The sequence below is a fragment of the Bubalus kerabau genome, chromosome 5 (genome assembly GCF_029407905.1).
Source record: "Bubalus kerabau isolate K-KA32 ecotype Philippines breed swamp buffalo chromosome 5, PCC_UOA_SB_1v2, whole genome shotgun sequence".
NCBI lineage: Eukaryota > Metazoa > Chordata > Mammalia > Artiodactyla > Bovidae > Bubalus > Bubalus kerabau.
The window spans coordinates 28,273,774-28,299,193 of record NC_073628.1 but is presented as its reverse complement, the minus strand read 5'-3'; the positions used below and the strand labels follow the sequence as shown (position 1 = coordinate 28,299,193).

At 40.9% G+C, this 25,420-nt stretch overlaps 1 protein-coding gene across 2 annotated transcripts in view; it reads right to left on the bottom strand.

The window, feature by feature from the left end:
- NELL1 (neural EGFL like 1) overlaps positions 1–25,420 on the bottom strand; it is a 1,034,994-nt gene that overhangs the window by 877,885 nt on the left and 131,689 nt on the right. The window contains exon 4 of one of the 2 annotated variants that reach the window (XR_008714599.1): positions 22,876–23,596. The exons of the other annotated variant lie outside the window; for it this stretch is intronic. The gene's annotated coding sequence lies outside the window, so the exon portion shown is untranslated. Of the gene's footprint in view, positions 1–22,875; positions 23,597–25,420 lie in introns of those variants that run through there. 2 annotated transcript variants of the gene reach the window in all.

The following is a 25,420-nucleotide window of genomic DNA, read 5'->3' as shown; positions in this document are numbered from 1 at the left end:
TATATAGGAGGTACATTTATCACAGTCAATAATTAATACATTATTATTGTAAACTAAAGTCAATATCTTAGCCAAATTGCCTTAGTTTCTACCTAATATCCTTTTTTTCTGTTCCATGATCCCATCCAGGATATGACACTATTCAGTTATCACATCTCACTAGATTCCTTTTAACTCTCACAGTTCAGACTTGCCTTTTGACCTTGAGAATTTTAAGGAGGACTGATATTTTGCAAAATTCCCCCCAAGTGGGATTTTTCTGATGTTTTTTCTCATGCTTAGACTCCGGTTTGGGTTTTTAGAAGGAAAGCCACAGAGGTAAAGTGTAATTCTAACATAGCAAGGATACATACACTATCCCCATTATTACTTATTACTTATTACTACTGATGCTAACTAATCTTGCTGTTAACCTACCTGGCTGAGTAGTGTCAGGCTTCTTGCCTGGAGAATCCCATGGACAGAGAAGCCTGGCGGGCTACAGTCCATGGGGTTGCAAAGAGTCAGACACAACTGAGCAACTAACACTTCCACACTTTGACTTTCTCCACTGTAAAATTAGTCTTCCCCCTCCCTTTCTATACTGTGTTTTTTGGAAGCAGTCTCTATATACAGTCCACACTTAAGTAGTTAGAAGTTACATTCCACTGAGGGTGAACTATCTACATTTCTTATTTGGAATTCTGTAGCAAAGGACATCTATTCATTCCAACTATTTATTCATTCATTTATTTACAACAGTATGTATTCATAGATTATCATTTTATACTCTGGGTCATTATCTAATATTAGTTTATTTTGTCCTTATATCTTGCGGCTTTCACCACTGGAAGCTTCTTCAGTTGACTCCTATGTCCCTTTAACATATTCCCATCATTTGCAGTCATTTGGAGTTGTTTTGTTTTGAACACTTCCTTAGTTTCTGGTACTACAAGATATTAAAGGCTTCTCTAATGTATTTTTCTGGCTCAGTCCTAAAATCAGCCATTTCTCCAAGGAGACCTGGTTGCTTTAATGGTTTTAGAAGCTAAGATCTGAGCACTTGGTGTGCTCATTGCTACTGTGGTATTGTTGCTTTTAGGCCCTCTGTGCTGAGAGAAGAAATATACATATATATATATTTGAAACATACATGCATATATATATACACACACAGTATATACATACTGTTTATTATACCACATATCCGTAAATATTTCAGTATCTATTTACATCTAAATTAAGCTAAGCATGAGCTTACACTGATGTCTTTAATTCATTATCATATGGATCATCCTGGTCTCTTAATAGATAAAGTTACCTGTATGTAACTCCCCATAATCCACCATCCATTTACTTAATTATATACCTCCAATCTACATGTATGGTGATTTTAGAATTGTTAACCCACATCCTCACGTAAACAACTTTAAACTATAGTGAACTATCTATACACAGTTACTCTGACCTTTAGTCTTGTAGACTCTACATGTTTCCAAAGTTGCTAAGGTCAGCAACTTTTCTCCAATCCCCTTTTTATTGAGATTGTTTCACACATTTGTAATACAGTTAGATTGTTAAGTTACATTCTGCAATCCATCCTAGGATCCTCTGATCCTCTGAATAATGCTTTTAATATACATATATTAAGGTTCATTCTTTGTGTTGTAAATTTCAATGGGTTTTTGACAAATGCATAGTGTCATGTATCTATCATTAAAGTATCATACACAATAGCTCCACTACCAGAAAATATCCTCTCTACTTCACCTATTCAACCCTCCCCCAATTCTCAAATCCCTGGGACTCACTGATTTGCTTATCCCTTTTTTTCACCTCTTCCAGAATGTCATATAAATGAAATTATACAGTAATGTAGCCTTTTCAGAGGAGAAGGCAATGACACCCCACTCCAGTACTCTTGCCTGGAAAATCCCATGGATGGAGGAGCCTGGTAGGCTGTGGTCCATGGGGTCGTGAAGAGTCTGACACGACTGAGCGATTTTGCTTTCACTTTTCACTTTCACGCATTGGAGAAGGAAATGGCAACCCACTCCAGTGTTCTTGCCTGGAGAATCCCAGGGACGGGAGAGCCTGGTGGGCTGCCATCTATGGGGTCACACAGAGTCAGACACGACTGAAGTGACTAAGAAGCAGCAGCAGCAGCAGCACCAGCCTTTTCAGGCTGGATTCCTTTACCAGGAATATTAAATACACATTTAAGATTAATTCATATTGTTATGTAACTTGACAGTTCATTCCTATTTTAGCACTAAAGAGTACCCCATTATATAGACATACCAGTTTACTTATCCATTTACCCACTGAAGGATATTTTGGTTGCTGGTAAAACCTTATCTGTTACACTATGACCTAAATACAAGTTGGTAAAGTATACTTTCATAAATAAAATAAAACATTTATCTTTTTCTCTCCACCTAACCCTGCCAGAATTTGACTTCTCCAGCAGGCTCTCCTATGGTCTTGATGGTTTAATGCAGCTGGATTACAACTAGTTATACTAATATCTGTTTTAATTTGTTATTTCCATATTCCTTATGTTTTGTGTTTTTGCTACACTATGACTTTGCCTATGTCACTAGCCATGTTAATTATAAGATTGTTGTCTCTTACAGTATGCAGTGTGTAATCAGGCCTCTAACAAAAATAATGATAACTAGGCGACTTGAAACAGTTGATCAGATGCATAGTTCTGTACGCAATCAATGATTGTAATAGTCCAACCCTAGACATGGGAAGATGCAAAAGGGAAAACATTTCCTAAGTCATAATAGATTAGTAAGACAGGATCCAGAGAATCTTTTAATTTACTAACAGGGCCTACTCCAGAAATTAGCACCTGGAGTAGCATATCAACACAAACTTTCACCTGATCTGGGATGAGCATTCCTACCACTACGAGGCAAAAATTTGTCATTAAATGTCTCCCAAACACTGGTTGAATTTCAGACCAAGAAGAGGAACTGAGAAATGGAATATTTCCTGCCATGTCAGTATATAAGAATGTCACAAGTCATCAGCAACTGCAGCCCTTGAATGTGAGCAGGTGAGTCCTGAAGGAACTCAGGAAGAATAATGTCTGCCATGTAGCAGCCGATGGACTGTAGCCAGTCCCAGCAGTAAGGCCTGAGGAAAGGAAGCTCAGGATATTAAAACACAGAAAACTGGCCCCAGACAGCTGAGGCACGTATCAAAGGAATGACTTCAGTGAGCCCAGATTCTTGCATTTTCCCACACAAAGAAAAGTGCTAAATTTCTTAACTTGGGTTATCTGGCTTTCTTTAATTAACAATAATCTTTTGATGTTTCTACAACCTGCCCTTTGTTGTAAAACTTCTATAAAACCTGGCTCATCCTCTTCCCCATCCCTACTCTCAGAGCAGTTTTCTCAGGATTACTTGAAATACTATCTCCTGGGCTTGAAGTCCTAAAAACTTCTGCCAAACAAAATGTGACTCAAAAATAAAAGGAAAGAAATAAAATGAATAAAGCAAATTATAACCTTTGTGTGCAGGTTTTGTGTGAAAATAAGTTTCCAAGTCAACCGTGTAAATATCTGAGTATGATTGTTGGATTATATAAGACTATGTTTAGCTTTATACCATCAAATTGTTTCTAAAGTGGCTGTACTATATTACATGCCCTTCCAGCAATGAATTAGAGTTCCTATTTGCTCTGCAGCCTCATCAGCAATTGGTGTTGTTAGGTTTTTTGGATTTTAGCCATTCTAATCAGTGTGTAATGGTATCTCATATTTAATTTGAATTTCCCTGATGACAATAATACTGAGCCTTTTTTCATGTTCTTGGTACAGAAACCAGTACTTGAGAAACCAAGCGCCACACTCAGAGAGTTGCAGAACTTGGGTTTATTACGCCAGCGGGCCCAGAGGAGTTAACACTCCAAGCTCTGAGCCCCGAAGAAAGGGATTACTGAGTTTTTATAGACAGACTGTAGTGGGCAACACTAGCTGTTAATAGGCTGGTTTAAACTAAGGGGTATGGTGCACACAGGAACAGCAGTCAAGATGGGGAGGGGGATGCCTGGCCTGGACAGGCATGATTAAGCAGGTTTGCAGGGGCTGGGCAATTACAAAGAGCAGGACAAGGGTGAGTGAGATTAACTCCAGTTCCTAGTATTGCAGGTCCCCACTCTGAGACTATGTGACCTACATGATCTAGATTTTGCAAGGGGAAAACTGAGTTACAGAGGCAGAAGGAGAAGGAGATTATGTAAAATTTTACTTTTCCTCTTCATTCTGATTTGTCATTTACATATCTTCTTTGGTAAGGTGTCTGTTCAGATATTTTGCTCATTTTTTTTAACGTGAGTTTTTAAAGTTCTTTACATATTTTGGACACAAGTCCTTTCAGATGTTTTGCAAATATTTATCACATTCTGAGGTTTTTCATTCTCCTAAGAATATCTTCTGCAAAGCATAAGGTTTTAGTTTTAGTAAAATTCAACTTATCTGGGTTTTTTTCATGAATTATATCCTTGATGCTGTATATAAAATCTTATCACCAAACCCAAGGTCATGTAGATTTTTCTCTTATGTTTTCTTCTAGAATTTTGATAATTTTACATTTTACATTAAGGTATATGTTCCATTTTGAATTAATATTTGTGAAAGGGGAAAGGTTTTTGTCCAAGTTCTTTTTACATAAGGATGTCCAATTGTTTCAGCCTCCTTTGGTAAAGACTATCCTTTCCTCCAGAAGTTTTTATGCTACAAAAGCATATATGAATATATGCTTCCCCTTTTCTAACATTAGTGGTAGTATATCATACTTACAGCTCTACACTTTTTTCAATTAATGTAACAAGAGATCTTTTTATACATGCAGCTTATCCTTACAGTTTTCAATTATTATTTGATAAATATACTCCTGTTTAAAATTTAAACGACTGACTGCTTTATACCACAAATCCAGACCACAACTGCTTAAAGGTCCATCTCTTCATGGCTAAGCCAGGGATACATAATGTGAAAGCAGAATTAAAAATCATATGCAAGGAATGGCACACAGTGTTAAGGCTAGTAAACAGCAAGCACTAAGTAGTCTAAAGCAGTAGCATGAAGACCTTTGATATACATGGCTTCCTTCAAGGAATTTACAAGCTTCTTATGGTAAAACCAAAAAAAAAAATTCAAGTCAGACCTTTAAAAAGAGGGGGAAAATCCATTCTTCAACAGTGATCAAGAAAATTTCAAGGAGACAGATGAGAAGAACTATTACACTGGAGGGAGAAAGCTAAGAAAATAAATCAGGAGAAAACACAGCTAAGAACATGCAAGGAGAAATGTGTCTGGAGCTCTCAGGCAACAGAGAAAGAACAAGTATAGAGAGCACTGAGGACGTGTGCAAGGAGGGGAGCAGAGGAGTTCAGGCAACAACCGAAAGGGTCTGAAGGAGGAAACAGAGCAGGCTCTGTCTTGAAGGCAGGACTCCATCTTGGGCCGGATTGTGGACTTTGAGCTATATGCCCAGTATCTATGGAAACGACATACCAACTGGAAAACCAGGCCCCTGGAAGGAAGAGCCCCAGGGCTCTCCATCACCTAAAAGAATACCCTAATTAATACCCTAATTATCTGTGTAACTGAACAGAATCATATATTCTTTATGCTTATTGGGGTATGACCACAGGCCTATTAATAATTGTCCACTGTTAACTACCTAGGCTTAAGGCATATGATCACAGTTAACTTTGATTATATCTTTTGTTTTCCTTTGTTCAGACTAGTTTCAGGGAACCTTATACATTAGGGTATATAGATCAGATCAGATCAGATCAGTCGCTCAGTCGTGTCCGACTCTTTGCGACCCCATGAATCGCAGCATGCCAGGCCTCCCTGTCCATCACCAACTCCCAGAGTTCACTGAGACTCACGTCCATCGAGTCAGTGATGCCATCCAGCCATCTTATCCTCTGTCATCCCCTTCTCCTCCTGCCCCTAATCCCTCCCAGCATCAGAGTCTTTTCCAATGAGTCAACTCTTCGCATGAGGTGGCCAAAGTACTGGAGTTTCAGCTTTAACATCATTCCTTCCAAAGAAATCCCAGGGCTGATCTCCTTGCAGTCCAAGGGACTCTCAAGAGTCTTCTCCAACACCACAGTTCAAAAGCATCAATTCTTCGGTGTTCAGCCTTCTTCACAGTCCAACTCTCACATCCACACATGACCACAGGAAAAACCATAGCCTTGACTAGACGAACCTTTGTTGGCAAAGTAATGTTTCTGCTTTTGAATATGCTATCTAGGTTGGTCATAACTTTCCTTCCAAGGAATAAGCGTCTTTTAATTTCATGGCTGCAGTCACCATCTGCAGTGATTTTGGAGCCCAGAAAAATAAAGTCTGACACTGTTTCCACTGTTTCCCCATCTATTTCCCATGAAGTGATGTGACCAGATGCCATGATCTTCATTTTCTGAATGTTGAGCTTTAAGCCAACTATTTCACTCTCCACTTTCACTTTCATCAAGAGGCTTTTGAGTTCCTCTTCACTTTCTGCCATAAGGGTATATAAGGGTTTCACAAAAACTGGTCGATGTCCTTGGGTAAGAGGAAACTCTGCCTTGGGCCCGCAAGTGTAATAAACTGTACTCCACCATCTGCATTGTCCTTCTGAGTGAGTTTGTTTCCTGGAACGTGTGGCTACAACAGATCAACTGGGACTAGATTCATAGAACCAATCTCTGACATCTAGCCTTTACCCTACACCCTAGTGGTTCTCAAGCCATTTCCCACTGTGACAAATAGAGGAGTGATGTTCACGGGCATGAAACACTCCCCAAGGTATCAATTTCTGGTACATTACCTCTAACTCCAGTCCTTTCTCTCTCCTCTCAGAAAACATCAAATCAGTGGCTACCTGACCCCACTCTGTTAGGTTAGGGTGCTTTTTAACATAAATAAAGGACACATTTCTATCTCCAATCATGACCTATTTTCTAAGGTGTATACTTATATAGCCAACTGTATACTCAACTCCACCTGGGCCCTTCAAATTCAGTAAGCTCAAGATATACCTCCTGACCCAGCAGAAAAGACTGATCTCAAAATAATGAGAAAAACTAAGGGTATATAAGGTGAAGCTGAGAAAATGGACATATAGGCACTTAAAAGCCATATTTAAGAATTCTAGTCTTAAGCTCAATATCAATGACAAGTTATCAATGAATTTTAAACTTGTGGGTGTGGGTGGTTGGAAGGAATGAAGGACTATGACTTCTCATTGGTCTCGTGCACTCTCAGTTTTTCTCTCTGCACACCCATCTTTCACTTTGCTCTCTGCACACTAATCTTTCAAGTCTTTGCACTTAGCATGTTCCCTCCCATCACAAGGTACTTGTACATTCCGCTTGTTACCTGGAAGACTCTTACTCCCATTCTTTGCCTAGTTGACTTTTATTTATCTCTAACTCTCACTTTAAGAAAGGAAGACTTGATATTTGTTCCCCACCACCACCCAGGATTTTTCAGGGACTATGTTCCTTTCCTTTACAGTACTCATCTGTTTCTGCTTAGACATTCTTCTCATTTTGTAAAGCTCTGTCTCACTGGACTACGTGTTCTATGAACACAAAGACCACATGTGAATTTGCTCTTCACTGCATCTTCAGAGCCTAGCATAGCACCTAGAATAGAGAATTAATAATCTTGTAATAAATAGTACATTAACAAATCTCTGGGTTTGGGGGGTAGGTTGGGATTTTTTGGCAGTGGGAGTTGTTTGTTGGTTGGTGGGCCATGCCACACAATATGTGGGATCTTAGTTTCCTGACCAGGGATCAAACCTGTGCCCCCTGCATTGGAAATGCAATCTTAATCAGTGGACTTCCAGGGAAATCCCTGGTTTTTATCAATAGCTATAAATCACATATGTGAAATTTGCCAATTTCACAGCTTATTATGATATAAAGTGCTTTGACAGTGAAGTTGAGAATCACTGTTGCAGAAAATAAAAGTACCTCATCATAGAGGTAATCTAGTAAAAGCACTATTTAAATAATGATAATATTCATAATAATTGCTAATATATTCAAGTTCTTACTGCATATCAGCTTGATAAGTATTTCATACACAGTATGTCAGTGAATTCTTAGAACAACCCTGTGAATGAGGAACCAGCATTATCTTCAATTAACAAGTGAAGAAACAAAGTCAGAAAGAAGTTGGTTGACTTGACCAAAGACACAAAGCTAGCACAGTGATGTCTAAGCCAGACTCTTTCTGATCAGATAAAAGAATTGTGAGAATCAACAGAGACTCATTTTCCTGTGACTGAAACTACTGCCCATAGGAGTCACTGGGAAGGCAGGCATCATGGGCAAAGAACTGCACTGCAAGAGGCCAGCCACTCTGGGCTAGAAAGAAACTCACACTTTGAACAGACCTAGGGTAGAACCCACCTTAGTCTACGATGCTGATTTCTCCATAGTACTGGAGGCCGAGAGTGACTGCCTTAGGGAACATAGTCCAGTGATCCCCAAATGCTTCTGTTAGGAAGATCTGAGTTCTCAAAATATACTGAGGTACATTGGATGTACTTACCATAACTATACTGCTGTGCTGCTACTGCTGCTGCTGCTGCTGCTGCTAAGTCACTTCAGTCATGTCTGATTCTGTGCGACCCCATGGACTGCAGCCCACCAAGCTCCCCCGTCCCTGGGATTCTCCAGGCAAGAACACTGGAGTGGGTTGCCATTTACTTCTCCAATGCATGAAAGTGAAAAGTCAAAGTGAAGTCACTCAGTCGTGTCTGACTCCTAGCGACCCCATAGACTGCAGCCCACCAGGCTCCTCCGTCCATGGGATTTTCCAGGCAAGAGTACTGGAGTGGGGTGCCAATACTGCTGTAAAGCTCACTAAATATCTATTATTATTATTAAATGTTGCTTTTACTGCATCACCTTGACAAGCAAGTTTTACTTTCCGCAACAATGATTCTTAACTTCAATGTCAAAGCAATTTGATGTATCATAATAAGCTGTGAAGTGTGCCATATGTAATATATCACTGTTAATAAAAAAAAGAGGCTCATTAATCTATTCACTCACTCATTCTCAAAATAATTATTTAATCTCCACTATATGCTAAGACCTACACTAAGCTTAGAAGTTACAATAAGCAAAAATAGACATGGTCCATGTGTTGATAGAGCTTACAATCCAGTTGGAGATAAAAGCATTGCCAAAATTACAATTAAAAAGTACAACTGGAAAGAGATAAGTGCTGTGATGGAACAAAAAACAGTCTTATGACAAAGTCGGATCAATTTAAGTCCCACTGGGAGAAGGCTACCTGGACTGGTAAGCACAGGACAAATGTGAACATTGTAAAGAATCTCTCTTGAACATTCAGGGTTACTGAGAAGAACCAGGTTTACAAAAGAGCCTAGAAGATGACTTCAGCCAGACCTAAGACATACCGTCCATTCACTATAAGATAAAGATACTCAATAGGTGATGGCTCATATAGTACATCTTTCAGGGGGCCCTTAAGAAAAGTATCACAACTTCACCAGCCCACCTGACACTTCAAGGCCTCCTCCAGAGCCAGCATGCCCACTAGAGGAAATCATCACCAAACATTTGCCACCACTGACTCTGAATTCCAGGTCCCCTCCTCAAAGGAGGACACCTGGATCAGGGGAATTCATCTAAAGTCAATTTACCTAGGGCTAATATATGTAAAGTGAAAATCGGCCTAAAGCAGCTTTTTCTAAAACCAAGTTGCACTAAACTCAATTTACCTTCCTATCACACATGAATTCTTATGCATTTCACCAACATCATATTTCACATCAGCAGCACTATTATGGGAAATTATCATTAAGTAAACTGTTAGGTAAATTGGTTTTGGAATAATTCACTTTGGGCAAATTGGTGCATATAAGCCCAACCTCTGAACGTTCAGAAGGAAGATGAAGTGGCTCCACACTGCAAGGCTGCCTCTCACACTCAACAGAACTTAAAGAAGCAGTGTAACCAGAGTCCCGCCAGCCTCCCATGAGAACTCATGGGCTTCAAAATTAACCAATTTGTACTGGACTGCCAGAATTCCTGTTATGCTCCCCTCTCCATCATGCCTGTTTAAGGGCTAAAGAAACTTCCTGGACACCATCATCCTGAAGCTGACTTTCTCTTTACCCTTGATCAGCTCAGACCACTCGGGTGACTCGGAGGTAGAGCCTCTGTGAAAACAGCATGTTTGAAAAAGTGCTCCATAGACTCTAAGGTGCACATAAATCATCTTGTTAAAAATGCAGGTTCTGATTCAGTAGGTCTGGCTGAGGTTTAGGACACTGCATTTCTAATAAACCACCAGTGATGCTCCTGCTGTTAGTCTGCATGCCACGCTAGCTACAGCAAGGTCTTACAAGATGAGTATGGCTTTTGAGATGCACTAGAGGTAAAAATTTCTGGATATTAGGAGGTAATTAGGAGGTACTCATCTCTGGTCTTGGACACAGGATGCAAGCTTAAGGCAATCAGAGACTAACTTGTGTGTTCTTGGAGTTGGAAACTATGACTGAAAGTTTCTCTGAAATCAGAGAGTGTTTGCTGGGCAAATGCTTTGCAATACTAAGAAAGCTTCAAAAGTCAAATCTCTTAAAAAGAAGATGGAGTAATTTCTTTGTTGTTGATTAGTCACCGTCACGTCCGACTCTTTGGCGATCCCATAGGCTTCAGCCCACCAGGCTCCTCTATCCGTGGGCTTTCCCGGGCAAGAATACTGGAGTGGGTTGCCACTTCCTCCTTCAGGGGATCTTCCTGACCCAAGGAATGAACTTGTGTCTCCTGCATTGGCAGGTGGATTCTTTACCAGTGAGCCATCTGGGAAACCCATACCAAGAATTTCACAATCATGTAAAATATATCCCTGCCTATCTTGGAAAGGCATCCGGGAAGGTGCTTCCCTTTCCATCACACCCGGAGGCCTAGAAAAACATTTTTGGGAGCTAAGAATGTCCTTTAACAGAAGACCTTAAACCACTAATTTTACTTAAACCACAAAGGTGATGAGCAAGTTATATGAAGAAAGAAGCTGGAGAGAGCCACGGGTCGAGATTCTGAAGGATGGCTCCCCATGCTGTGCCTCTTTCCACAAACAGACCCACAAGAACACCATCTCTGCGCAGTGACTCAAAAGCCGTTTCTCATTTGCAGCATGGCAAAGACCTTTACAAATTGCTGCTTCCTTTACCAAGAGAAACACAGAAACTTACAATAAAGAAAACTATCAAGTTCCGCTTTAACCAAGTGATCAAGGTCAGCACAATCAGTAATAAGATTATCAACATCAGAAACCCCTTGACAGGATACTTAGAGACTGCATCATGTCATTTCTGTAGTATTGTTTCCCCAAAAGGCTTAACTTCATGAAAAAAAGAATGTCATTTGCAGCAATATGGATGGACCTAGAGATTATTCTATTAAGTGACGTCAAAGACAAATATCATGATATTGTTATAAGTGGAATCTAAGAAAATGATACAAATGAACTTATTTACAAAACAGAAAGATTCACAGATGTAGAAAATAACTTATGGTTACTAAAGGGGATAGCAGGATGTGGGGAGAAGGAATAAATTAGGAGTTTGGGACTAATATATACACAGTACTGCTGCTGCTAAGTCGCTTCAGTCATGTCCGACTCTGTGCGACCCCATAGACGGCAGCCCACCAGGCTCCCCTGTCCCTGGGATTCTCCAGGCAAGAACACTGGAGTGGGCTGCCATTTCCTTCTCCAATGCATGCAAGTGAAAAGTGAAAGCGAAGTTGCTCAGTCGTGTCCGCCCCTCAGCGACCCCATGGACTGCAGCCTTCCAGGCTCCTCTGTCCATGGGATTTTCCAGGCAAGAGTACTGGAATGGGATGCCATTGCCTTCTCCAAATATACACAATACTGTATATAAAATAGATAAACAAGGACCTACTGTATAGCACAGAGAATTATATTCAATACATTGTAATAACCTATAGTGGAAAAGAATCTGAAAAAGAATGTGTGTGTATGTATGTATGTATATGCAAATATATACATATATATATAGTTGAATCACTTTGCTGTAAACCTGAACATTGTAAATTAGCTATACCTCAATTTTTTAAAAAGGGCTTAACCATAAGAAAATATCAGAAACTGCAATTGAAGGGTATCCTACAAAATAACTGGTCAGTATTCAAAAATGTCAAAGTCACAAAAGAAAAGTCTAGGAAACTGCCACATTTTGGAGATTAAGGAGAAATCATAACTAAATACAAATGTGGGATCCTAGACAGGATCCTGGAACAGGGAGAAAGAAATGTTATTAGTGGAAAAACTGATAAAATTCAAAAAAGGCAGGCAGTTTGGTTAACAGTCCTGCAGCAATGTCAGTTTCCTGCTTTTGATCATTTTTCCAGTTATATGAGATGTCAACATTAGAGGAAGGTAGGTGAGGGATATGCAAGAACTCTGTACCATTTTGCAACTTCCCTCTAAGTCTAAAATTACTTCAAAAGAAAACCTTAAATAAGTTACTGTTTACTGTGATTACTGTAAATAAATTCCTCCTCCAAAACAGAAAGCCAAGGAGGCCATACCAGTGGTTGACATCTCAACAGGAAAATCTATGACATTTTCTGTACTTGGGAACAAGGAAAGACAGGATCTCTAGACATTCTGCTTTTTTCCCAACAAGATTTTGGCTCATGGCTTCTATTTATCTTCCCCAGGCACTGGAACATTCTTACAATAAAACAAGGGAAGCAATCAACTTACTCTGGTTCCAACTGTGAAATCTACCTTCTACCTGTCACAGTCACAGAAAAGGGAAATCTTAAGAATGACTAGAAAATGAGCTACTGGAATTGACTGGAAGGGACTTTCTGGGGGAAAGAATAAAAAGAAATAGGTAACGACAGTCAGAGAAAGAAATTAGGGGTTCTCCCACCCTACATGAAAGCAGGAAGCCCCAAAGACATGCTGAGAAGTTAGTGATACCAATTACTGGGAAAGAGGAACCCCAAAACAGTTCCATAAAGTCCTCATTTCCAGCCAGCCACTCTGAGCAACATTTGAGTAGAAACAAAGACCCAATTCTAAACTCTGGATAAGAGCATCCAATAGCTCTTAATCAGTCACTAAGATAATGACAAAGTTACTATTATTATTAGTTCTAGTGTTTGCAAGTTAGATGCAGAGATCAGATTCCAAACATAACTGATTTTAATAGATATCCCAAGAGTAGAGCATACAAAATAAAGCCAGATAGTAAGAAAAATTCAACCCATGCCTTTAGGGTTTAGAACAGTAAGCACAGCTATATAATAATAATAATTACCACAAATTATTAAGTGCTTACTATGTGGCAGATATTGTTCCCAAATCTCAGAATTTAAGCCCAGAGGGGAGGTAGTATAATAATATGTCATTATTCTTATTATAGATGAAGAAGCTGAGTTCAAAGATATAAAGTGATCTGACCAAGATAACATGGCCAGGAAGCAGTGGATCAAAGATGTGAACCCAAATTCATATTACACTAAGGATGGCCTTTCCACTCCATGCCACCATGTCTAGGGTGCTGTGAAGGACATGAAGTTGCTGGCACCAACAAAGAGATACTAACCTGTTGGCACTGTGTGAATGAAGGCAGGGGCTGGTGGCAAAGCTTCCTTGGGCACTTACATGATCTTAGTGTATTGTGCTCATCACAACAGACAACTGTCACTTAAAGTTTCCCCTTTACACCCTCATCACTCTCTCCACAGAGAAGACTGTTTTCAGAAGTAAAATGATGGTGCCCATTAACTTCGCATAGAAGAGTCTGCTGGCGTATCACCAAGCCCATGTACTTTTCTTCTTGGCACAGAGTCAGCCTCATTTCCCAGACTATTCTGTCAGGGATGGCCATGTGCTAGAATTCCAGCTAAGGAAAAGCAGACAGAAGTAGCCGATATATGCTGCTTTTGAGGAATGACCCTCAACTTCTGCATACAATCCTCTTCTTTCTGGATGCTAGAAGATGATCCCTTTGCGTACCACACATTGAAGAGAGCAGAATGACAAAGTAGATGGAGCTTGAATCTCTAAATGTCCACCAGAAATACCTGCATTGGTCTATTGTGTGAGCAATACACACAGTACATCCCTAGATAAAACTGTCAATTAGAAAACAGTCTCCAAAAACTAATTTTAAAAGATACATGCACCCTATGTTCACAGCAGCACTATTCATAATAGCAAAGACATAGACAACCTAAATATCCAGCAACAGATGAATGGATAAAGACGACGAGGTGTGTGTGTGTGTGTGTATATGTGTGTGTATGTATATATATGTGTGTATGTGTGTATATGTGTATGTATATATTTGTGTGTGCATATATGTGTGTGTGTGTGTATATATATATATGTCACCACACACACAGTGGAACAGTACTCAGCCATAAAAATGAATGAAATAATGCCATTTGTAGCTACATGGATGGACATGGGGAGAATAGATTGTGAGTCTGGGACTAGCAGCTGCAAATTTTATATGTAGAATGGATAAACAAGGTCCTCCTATTATATAACACAGGGGACCATATTCAATATCATGTAATAAGCCATAATGGAGAAGGCAATGGCACCCCACTCCAGTACTCTTGCTTGGAAAATCCCATGGACGGAGGAGCCTGTTAGGCTGCAATCCATGGGGTCGCTAAGAGTCGGACACGACTGAGCAACTTCACTTTCATTTTTCACTTTCATGCATTGGAGAAGGAAATGGCAACCCACTCCAGTGTTCTTGCCTGGAGAATCCCAGGGACAGGGGAGCCTGGTGGGCTGCCGTCTATGGGGTCGCACAGAGTCGGACACGACTGAAGTGACTTAGCATAGCATAGCAATAAGCCATAAAGGAAAAGAATATGAAAAAAAGGTGTATAACTGAATCACTTTGCTGTGCGTAACACTGTAAATCAATTTAAAAAAATACAACCCTGAAGATAAGCCACAAGAATTCCTCTAAGCCATAGAAAAAGCTTCCTGCCACTTCATTTGATAAGGTGCATTGACAGTGTTTACCAAGTTTTATAGTTGTCTCATTTGATTTTAAATATTCACAAGAATGAAAACGTAGTATTTTGGCATTGGTCACCTAGGTTTTTCAGATCTCAGGACAATGTAAAGGGGTCCGTGGAATTAGGAAGTTTAACATTCACATCTTGACAATGACAATAAGAATCTCTATCTTAAGGATGAGGGCACTGAGACTCAGATAACCCAAGCCAGGGCTCCTCCTCTCTGTTCACTGACCTCAAAAACCAAGGCCTCAACATGAGCCTCTCAGAGATATAATAGTTAGACCAACTACCAGTAAGCAGCAGAGGGACTGGTCTGAAATTCACATCTTCTAGGTGGATAATGCACTGTCCCACATGGAAAGCATTTAACACAAAAGCATAGGCTTATTAGCAAATTCTGGGTCCTTCTGCGTCCACTCGGCCACAAATATTCTCTTTACAGACCTCCCGTTCCCTTATCCCTCTCTTTTATGCAAAGGTCATGTTCAAAGCACAAGCTAATTTAAGCCGTATCAGTCAAATATCTAGATGAGCTCCAGCCAAAGTTCTTCCTGGCTTGGAGAGGTTTCATGGCGAGAACTTCCATGGGAAGCCAGCTTCCGCAGCTAGCCTTTGGATGATTTTCCTAGAGAGCTACTAAACCCCAGACCAGCTCCTCAAAAGTTAATTCTCCAGGAATTCACATGCTGAATTGCCACACTCACATGTCCAGAAAGGAATCCAGAACTCTCTCAGCAAAGAGCTGAAAAACAACTGGAGGCAGAGAATGCTGGCTAACCCCAACGTGCACTTTCCTCTCCTGTCTTTAATAACAGAATCTTAAAGGAACGATTGGCTGCCCAGAATAAAGGCCTCACTTCCCCACTTTTCTTTCAGGTAAGTGTGGCCATGTGATCACATTCTGGCCACTTGGATGCAAGCGAGAGTCACCCTAGGATAAAAAGAATACACTTTCCACTCTGTTCTCCCTCCCGCTGGCATAGCAAGGGTTGAGAGCAAGCTATCATGAATATGGGGGCAGAGGGCAACATCCCAGAGGTTTCGGGGTCACACTGTGGAAGTCACATCAATGCTGGCCTACCTTCACTCACACCACTGCATGAGCAAGACTTAAACTTTCATCTTGTTTAAATGACTGCTATTTTCGTCTTTGTTTCAGCAGCCAAACCTGGCCCTAATGACATTCCTCCTGTGTAGATTCTGTATAGCAAGTGCAGGAAGATTTCTGGGCAATCTCCATGAGCCCTGGCTTGCCTTCCAGTCCTGCCTGGATGGCAGTGTCCTCTCTCTGGCCTTCAGAGAGTAAGGGGCATAAGGCAGAGTTGGAAATGCCTTGCAGTGATTCCCGCACAATTATCCACAGAATGCCTGTATTAGAATTGCCTGGCAACTTATTAATACTTAACACTGAGATTCCTAGATCAAATTTCCAGGGCTTCAGATTCAGGATATTTATAATAATCCCTAAAGTCTGTATTTTAAAAGTTTACCACATTATGAAAATATTCAACCATGTCTTCTGGGGCCTGAAGTCCATGGATGGGGATACCAGTGCACGTGTAGAAAAGACCTCAGTGCTTCCTTGGGACCCCTACAGCATCAACTGCTGCTGCTTCCCCTCCCAGACTTGGTGTTTTTCTTCCTTTAGTGTAGTAGCTTCCTTCAGTTCTATTACAGTTTTTGTCCCTGGGGCAGGGCTGTTCTCTCCAGCTTTCCAAGTCAAGCACCTCAGATGCACCCACAGGGATCAAATTCCACACTGCAGGTTAGACCATCTTTAAGTCTCTTTTACTCCCACTGCCTACAGGAAGACCTCATTCATTCATCAGCATGTACCACTACAAGTCCAAGCTCTTCCCACAAAGTCATACCAGACTCCTAACAATGTGACCACCACCAACTTTCCGGCTGCATCTGCCACCTTTATGTTCCCACTCTGCATTTGTAATCACTATCTCCTCTTACCTGGAGTTCTTTTCCTCTCCTGGACACTTACAATTCACACCAACCCTTCAAGACACAGCTCTAGCATCCCTACAAAGGACTATAAAGATACTTGATACTCCCAACACTATCAAAGTCTCCCGGACAACCCAGCTTCCCCATTCTCATTTGAAACACCATGGAATTTAGAAAGATGGTAACAATAACCCTGTGTACGAGACAGCAAAAGAGACACTGATGTATAGAACAGTCTTATGGACTCTGTGAGAGAGGGAGAGGGTGGGAAGATTTGGGAGAATGGCATTGAAACATGTAAAATATCATGTATGAAACAAGTTGCCAGTCCAGGTTCAATGCACGATACTGGATGCTTGGGGCTGGTGCACTGGGATGACCCAGAGGGATGGAATGGGGAGGGAGGAGGGAGGAGGGTTCAGGATGGGGAACACATGTATACCTATGGCGGATTCATTTTGATATTTGGCAAAACTAATACAGTTATGTAAAGTTTAAAAATAAAATAAAATTTAAAAAAAAAAGACAAAAAAAAAAAAAAAAAAAAGAAACACCATGAACCCTTGAGGGATTTCACTGTCCATATCTACAAGCCCTGGGCAGATCTGTCCCAAGGGCAAATCTTGACCTAGTAAAATGGCCTCCTATTTCAGGGGAAAAAATATTCTAATGAATCCAATCAATATATTGGGCATTTATGCTAATATCTTGCCCTGGTAAGACATACGAAGAAAGAAGATGAACACTGAGGAAAGAAAATGAAATTACCTTGTTGTTAACAGCTTACTGTGCTGCTGCTGCTAAGTCACTTCAGTCGTGTCCGACTCTGTGCGACCCCATAGACGGCAGCCCACCAGGCTCCTCTGTCCCTGGGATTCTCCAGGCAAGAACACTGGAGTGGGTTGCCATTGCCTTCTCCAATGCATGAAAGTGAAAAGTGAAAGTGAAGCCGCTCAGTCGTGCCCGGCTCTTAGCGACCCCATGGACTGCAGCCTACCAGGCTCCTCCTTCCATGGGATTTTCCAGGCAAGAGTACTGGAGTGGGTTGCCTTTGCCTTCTCCGCTTACTGTGCTACACTGCCTATTTAACTTCTTTCTGTGAGGGCTTGGTATCCATTACCCCAGTGTTCACTGAGTCCTGATCAGGTCAGTTTACTAAGCCATTCTCTTGACCTCTTCAACTTCTGCATGTGCCCTGGAAGTCTTTCTGCTTGGTTTCCAATCTACTACGTTGTCTAATAATCCAACCTGTATCCATTCTCTGACCCCTAGCCCAGCATCACCTGCCAACTCAAGGCGTGCTCCCATCCATTTCTAGCTGGACTTGATTCTCAGTTCTGACCTGGGACCACCCAAGGACTGAGTACAAACCTAATAGAACACAGGGGCCTAAGTACTTCTTTACCCTCGGGATAAGCCTCTTAGAAAAAAAAAAAAAAAACTGCACAGCATTGTGCCTACAATTAAAAATACTGCATCACATACTTTAAATTTTGCTAAGAGGATGAGATAGATCTTATATTAAGTGTTGTTATTACATATACACAAAATAATATTTTATTTTTATTTATTTAAAATAAAGTATTAGGTATATTTAAAAATAATGGAATAACAATGATGGCAGGAGGAGACTTTTGGAGTTGATGGATAAGTTTATGGCGTAAGTGGTAGTTTCATAGGTATAGCCATGTGTCCAAACTCATGCTGTTTACATTAAATATATTGATGAATGTTAACTACACTTATGGTGGTGATTATTTTGCCATATATACAAACATGGAATCATTATGGTGTATACCTGAAATTAATATGCTATATGTTAATTATATCTCAATTTTTTAAATATTCAAAAAAGTACAGCTTTTTGAATGTCAATCATACTTCAATTGATTTTAAAAAAAGCGGGGGGGGAGAGGAAAAGAGAACAGAACTGACCCTACTTTTACTGCCTACCCAGGGGGATCTAGAAAGAGGCCCTCAGCTTATCTCTTTGACAGTATTTAAGAGCTTTCTGATGGCTCACCCTCATTTGCAAGGCAAGTGGTCCCCAGTAACATGCAAAAAGGACAGAGAGCAGCTCAGATATTCAGAGTAAGCATTATGTGAATTACTACAGAATACAGGCTGAGCCTGTTTTTATGTAAGTTATTGCTGCCCTTTTTAAAAATTTAATTACAGTGTTTGAATATTATCTCATTTTAAAGATCCAGCTACCGAGGCTCAATTAAAATTCTAAGTGTCAGAGTGAGAAAAAGCCCCGAGTGGAGATCTAACTTCATCCTGAGCTTTAAACGTAGGAAAACAGTTGGATGCTTTACAATCATAACAAGTCCTTTGGAGATGGGCATTATTACCCTACAATCAATTCAAGATGCTTTACAATCCCTTTGCCAGCCTGAAACCCCTGTGTACTTCATATAAGGAGCTAGTTATAAGCTGATAATACTCATTGCAGAAGATGAAATACATCCACCCCTTCCCCAATCTCATCATAATCATATTTAAACTCAACCAGGCACTTGACACATCTTACTATAATGTGGGAGCCTGAGAACAAGATGCTCAGTGGTAAATTCTCCTAGAAGTGATGCTAGCTGATAATTTATATGCCGAGAAGGGAAAGAGAAGAGGGAGGGAAGGAATCATATATCATGCCTTCACTTTTACTGTCATGACCAGAAATACCCTTCATCCTTCCCTCCCTCCACCTACCGCCCTTTGATTTTCCCTGGAAGTTGGCAGTTTCTTTCCATGTTTCAACAGAATTTTTCCTCATTTATTCATTCCCTAGTATTGATTGGGTACATCCATGGTGCCAGGCACTACTCAAGGTGCCTGAAATATAGCAAAGAGGAAAACAATTGAAATTTCTTCACTTGAGCTGCTTATTTAATAGAAGAAAGGGGGAACAAGTGAACATATGTTAAGATGAGAAAAGTGAAAGTCACTCAGTCGTGTCCAACTCTTTGCGACCCCATGGACTATACAGTTCACAGAATTCTCTAGGACAGGATACTGGGTAGCCTTTCCCTTCTCCAGGGCATCTTCCCAACCCAGGGATCGAACCCAGGTCTCCCACATTGCAGGTGGACTGTTTACCAGCTGAGCCACAAGGGAGTATATAATATAAAACATAATTCAGGGTCATGGGGATAAGAGGATGGCACGGGTAAGGAGGGATGTTTTTTGACAGGGCTGCCAGAGAAAGCTTCTCTAATGAGATGTGAGCAACATGAAATGAAGCACAGAGTGAGTCCTGCAAAAAGACATATTCCTCAACAAGGGAAATACACGCAAAAGCCTTAGGACCAAGGCAAGAGGAAGCTGCCCATGTTTGTGGAGTGGCAGGATGGCCACGGGGGCTGAACCAAGTGACACCAAAGAAGGGATGAGATCTCAACGCAGGAGAGGAGATCAGAGAGACAGACAGTGGCCAGACCATACTGGGACTTGTAGCTATGGTAAGCCCTGTGGGTTTTATCCCAAATCAGTGCAGAACCAACAGAAGGATGCTGAGCAAAGGAACAACATAAGTCACTCTTTTCTAACCCTTACCCAATGTGCTGCAACTATCAATGGGTCTGACTTCCCAGAGTCACACCTCCATCTCCCATCAACTAACACAGCATCCTGTTCACAAAAGGTGTTTAACTCTTCAGAGAACAGAAGAGAGAACGGAACAAATAGAAGACCCTGAACTGGCCACGCATAAACATGGGCACCAATGCTAGCTACCCTATAATATCTTTCTCAGGAAAGGTGTAGCCTCCTAAGGTCTGCATCTCCCCAGTTACCTTACATCAGGCTTTATTTAGAAATATCACTGTTCTCTGAGCACAGAAATAAGCAATTACCCCAGTCTTCCCCAAACTACAGAGCACCAAGAGTCACTACTGAAAAAGGTAGCTAAAAATCTCTGCAACCAGAATTCCTGGGACATCAAAACAGCATTCCACTCCAACATAGGGTTCAAGTTCCATTGCTACTAAAGTCTGGACTGAAAATCACACCGTGCCCTCCAATAATACCCACTATAGATCTTTGTAAATGACTTGCTTGGAAGGAGCCCAAGGGATCAGATAGATTCTCTCCCGATCCCTGAGGTATCATGCAGCCTTACTAAATAAGTCTTAGAGTCCCCAAGGCACTCTGAAAGATGAAAAATGAACTTATTTCGAACCCCTGGAGTTGCTGCACTTCTAGTTCAGAGGCTTTGCCAGAAGTGGGAAAGGAGTCTTATAAATTCTCGTTTTTTTCTCAAGTTTAAAATGTCTGAATTTTACCAGCCAATCCACCTATTTCTGGGATCCACGCTGGCTTAAAAGAGGGAAATTTGACATCAGTCAAGCCCATGAGTTGTACTTTCCTTGACTAGACAAGCTCAGGAACAATTCATCTTCCCTCACCTGAAACTGAACAATTTAAAAGTCTCATCTGAGTATTTATAAGTAGACATTGTAGCTGTCAGACTTCTCTGGTGGCTCATACAGTAAAGAATTCACCTGCAGTGCAAGAGACCTGGGTTCGATCCCTGGGTTGGAAAGATCCCCTGGAGAAGAGAATAGCAGCCCACTCCAGTGTCTTGCCTGGAGGATCCCATGGACAGAGGAGTCTGATGGGCTACAGTCCATGGGACACAAAGAGCCAGACGCAACTGAATGACTATCACACACACATTAGTTGTCAGGCCCTTCCTCTTCCTGCCTCTGAATGCTGGCAGGTGGATAGAACACCAGGCAGTGCCCTGGACACCGTCAAGCATCTGAACGACAGCCTTTTTCAGCAGGCCCTTCACTGCTAACCACGGAAGGTGAAGTGCAGGCTCCAATGACTAATGAGACTTTACCTGGCTTCATCCCCAGTAAGCCTCCAGTGGCCTCTGACTACAAATTCTGTGGCACCCTCCCCTATTCCACTGTGTTCAAGGTTACAAGCCTCTCACAGGCTGCCAAGCTGCTTCTCTTTGGACCAACATTCCAGAGCCATCCTGAATCTATGCTGCACTTGCAGCTTTTGTCCAGTGTTTGTTAGAAAGTTAGTTCAGCTAAATGATACTAAATAATACTCCCCAAAGCACTGCATGATAAAAATAAGTTTGAGAACAGCTCCAGTGAGTGAGGTGAAAGTGAAAGTCACTCAGTCATGTCCAGCTCTTTGTGACCCCATGGACTATACAGTCCAGGGAATTCTCCAGGCCAGAATACTGGAGTGGGTAGCCATTCCCTTCTCCAGGGGATCTTCCTAACCCAAGGATGGAACGCAGCTCTCCAGCATTGCAGGCAGATTCTTCACCAGCTGAGCCACAAGGAAAGCCCAAGAATACTGGAGTGGGTAGCCTGTCCATTCTCCAGTGGATCTTCCTGACCCAGGAATAGAACCAGGGTCTCCTGCATTGCAGGCGGATTCTTTACCAACTGAGCTATAAGGGAAGACTTGCAGCTTTTGTCCAGTGTTTGTTAGAATGTTAGTTCAGCTAAGTGATACTAAATAATACTCCCCAAAGCACTGCATGATAAAAATAAGTTTGAGAACAGTTACAGTGAGTGAGTTGAAGAAACCAATATAATACACTGGTTAAGTAAACCTGCTGAGGAGCTGGGCACCTGGATCTGATGTCTAAGCTCCATCATTTTACTAGCTTGGTGACCCTTGACAAGGCCACCAACAATAATGTTTGATCCTTGTCCATGAAGTGGGGGTAATGATTGAACCAACTTCATCATTCTGTAAGGATTCAATGTAGTGATGCATTTGAAGTGCTTAATACAAGGTCTAGGGCTTTATTACCTGATTTTAAAGAGCATTTAATATGCTAATATTTATTATGATTCACCATGAAAGACAGGGCATGTGTCATGTTTTTCAAGTTTATTTCATCCCATAACATTAATTTGTTTTACAAGACTATCTTGCAGACATGATGGTCCTTGGATCCTTTATGGGGACCTGCCATGTGCTTGTGAGTGATATATATATACACTAAGTCAGGCTGGAATGCCATCAATCTCAACATGTCCAACCCAACAAAACTGTAATCACTCACATGAGTGAATAACGGAGATAACAGGTGAAAAAATGGCATTTAAAGATAACACATTGGTCGAAATCCTTAAGAATGCTTCTGGGTGTTATTTCCAATTCTTCAGACTTGGCTTTGTACTCTAGCTCTGCCGCTTGCTCTCTGCATTATCTTGGGCACAGTACTCAACCTCTCCAAACAGCAGTTTCCTAATCTCAAAGACAGAAAAACAATACCTACCTTGGCTGTGATGAGGACAAAATGAGACAATGATGGTCAAATACCTAGTACATTCTAGATGATCAATTTTACCTCCCCTTTCATATGTTTCAAAATAAGTGAAAATTCAGGCTGAAAGCTATCACCATTTAAGGCAGGTCAGGCCAACAGCCCCAGTTTCCAGCCCAAGGTTCTTCTGTGAATGGTGAAGTCAAAACCATCAAATGAAGTCATTTGCTCTTTGCAAAAATCCATCAGCATGTTTTGAAGGCTGGGAATAACTATGAAGCATTTCCACTTCTGGTTGGTATGATCAAGATGAAACACAAGACTCTAAAGTTACAAAATGCAGAAAGACATCAATTATTCCATATTCCCAATTCTGAGAGAAGAATACTCAGCATCAAATAATGGCAGAACAAAAGGGAACAAATGGGCAGGCAGTGGTAATTTCCACTGTCTCCTTTAAACCCATCATGCGCATCTACTGTTTCTGCAGAGCCAGTTCTGTTAAACCAAGGGTGTCTGTGCAGGTCCAGATTGTCAAGGACAGTGATTTTAGGATAATTTCTTGTCCTACTGCCTAGTCAGTCATTAATACGTCCCAAATATTCCACAATTTCAAGAACCAAACCCTACCTTCCAAACTAAGAATTACCCCTGAAGTCAACCTAAAATTCCTTATTCAACTACATATGTTCCCAAATTCTGACTTCAGAGAATGTGGCCACCACCATGGCCATAGGAAAATGAAATGTCCTTGGGGGTGATTTCTGGAAAACAATCTAATGCAACTTCAGAAAGAAATCCTGTTTGGAAGGTGTAATGCGTACAATCCAGGGACTTTTTAGCTACTTTCATCTCTTTGCCCTTGTATTACTTTCATCCTTTCAATCTGAAGAGCATCTGTCATGATTCCTCAACTGGCCAGCTCCAGTAACAACTAACAAAAATGCCAACATGGTAAATATATCCTCTGCACAGCCATCTAAGAACTCTAAAGTGACCATCTCAGCATAACACTGTCCTGCTTTTCAACACCTCACAGCACCCTAAACCCAACAAAAGGAGGCCACCAACTCTGTTGGCTATAGGAGCCAGGAGGTGGCTCATATGACCGCAGTGGGCTGCCAGTCTGTAGTTTTGTTCATGAAACAAGCAGCCCTTCAACTTTACTTTTCTTCTTTTAATAAAAATGTGAGCCCAAGAATTTCACTTTTCTAACTGTATATTAATATATATATTTATATAAATACATATGTATGCATTTATATAAATACACATGTATTTATAAATAAATAAATACGTGTGTGTGTGTGTGTGTGTGTGTGTATATATATATATATATATATATATATATAAAGATAGCAACCAACACTGGGTCTTACAGTGCTGAGGAAACAATTGGGGAGCTAGGGATTGGAGATATCAAGGGAATATTTTATGCAAGGATGGGCATGATAAAGGACAGAAATGGTAAAGACCTAACAGAAGCAGAAGAAATTAAGAAGAGGTAACAAGTATACACAGAAGAACTCTACAAAAAAGGTCTTAATGACCCGGATAACCACAATGGTGTGATCACTCACCTAGAACCAGATATCCTGGAATGTGAAGTCAAGTGGGCCTTAGGAAGCAGTACTACAAACAAGGCTAGTGGAGGTGATGGAATTTCAGCTGAGCTATTTCAAATCCTAAAAACTGATGCTGTGAAAGTGCTGCACTCAATATACCAGCAAATTTGGAAACTCAGCAGTGGCCACAGGACTGGAAAAGGTCCATTTTCATTACAATTCCAAAGATGCACAGTGCCAAAGAATGTACACACTACCATACAATTGTATTCATTTCACATGCTAGTAAGGTTACACTCAAAATCCTTCAAGGTAGGCTTCAGCAGTACATGAACTGAGAACTTCCAGATGTACATGCTGGGTTAGAAAAGGCAGAAGAACCAGAGATCAAATTGCCAACATCCAATTCCAGAAAAAACATCTACTGCTTCATTGACTACACTAAAGCCTTTGATCATGTGGATCAAAACAAACTGTTGAAAATTCTTAAAGAGATGGGAATACCAGACCACCTTACCTGTCTCCTGAGAAACCTATATGTGGTTCAAGAAGCAACCTTTAGAACCTTACATGGAAAAACAGA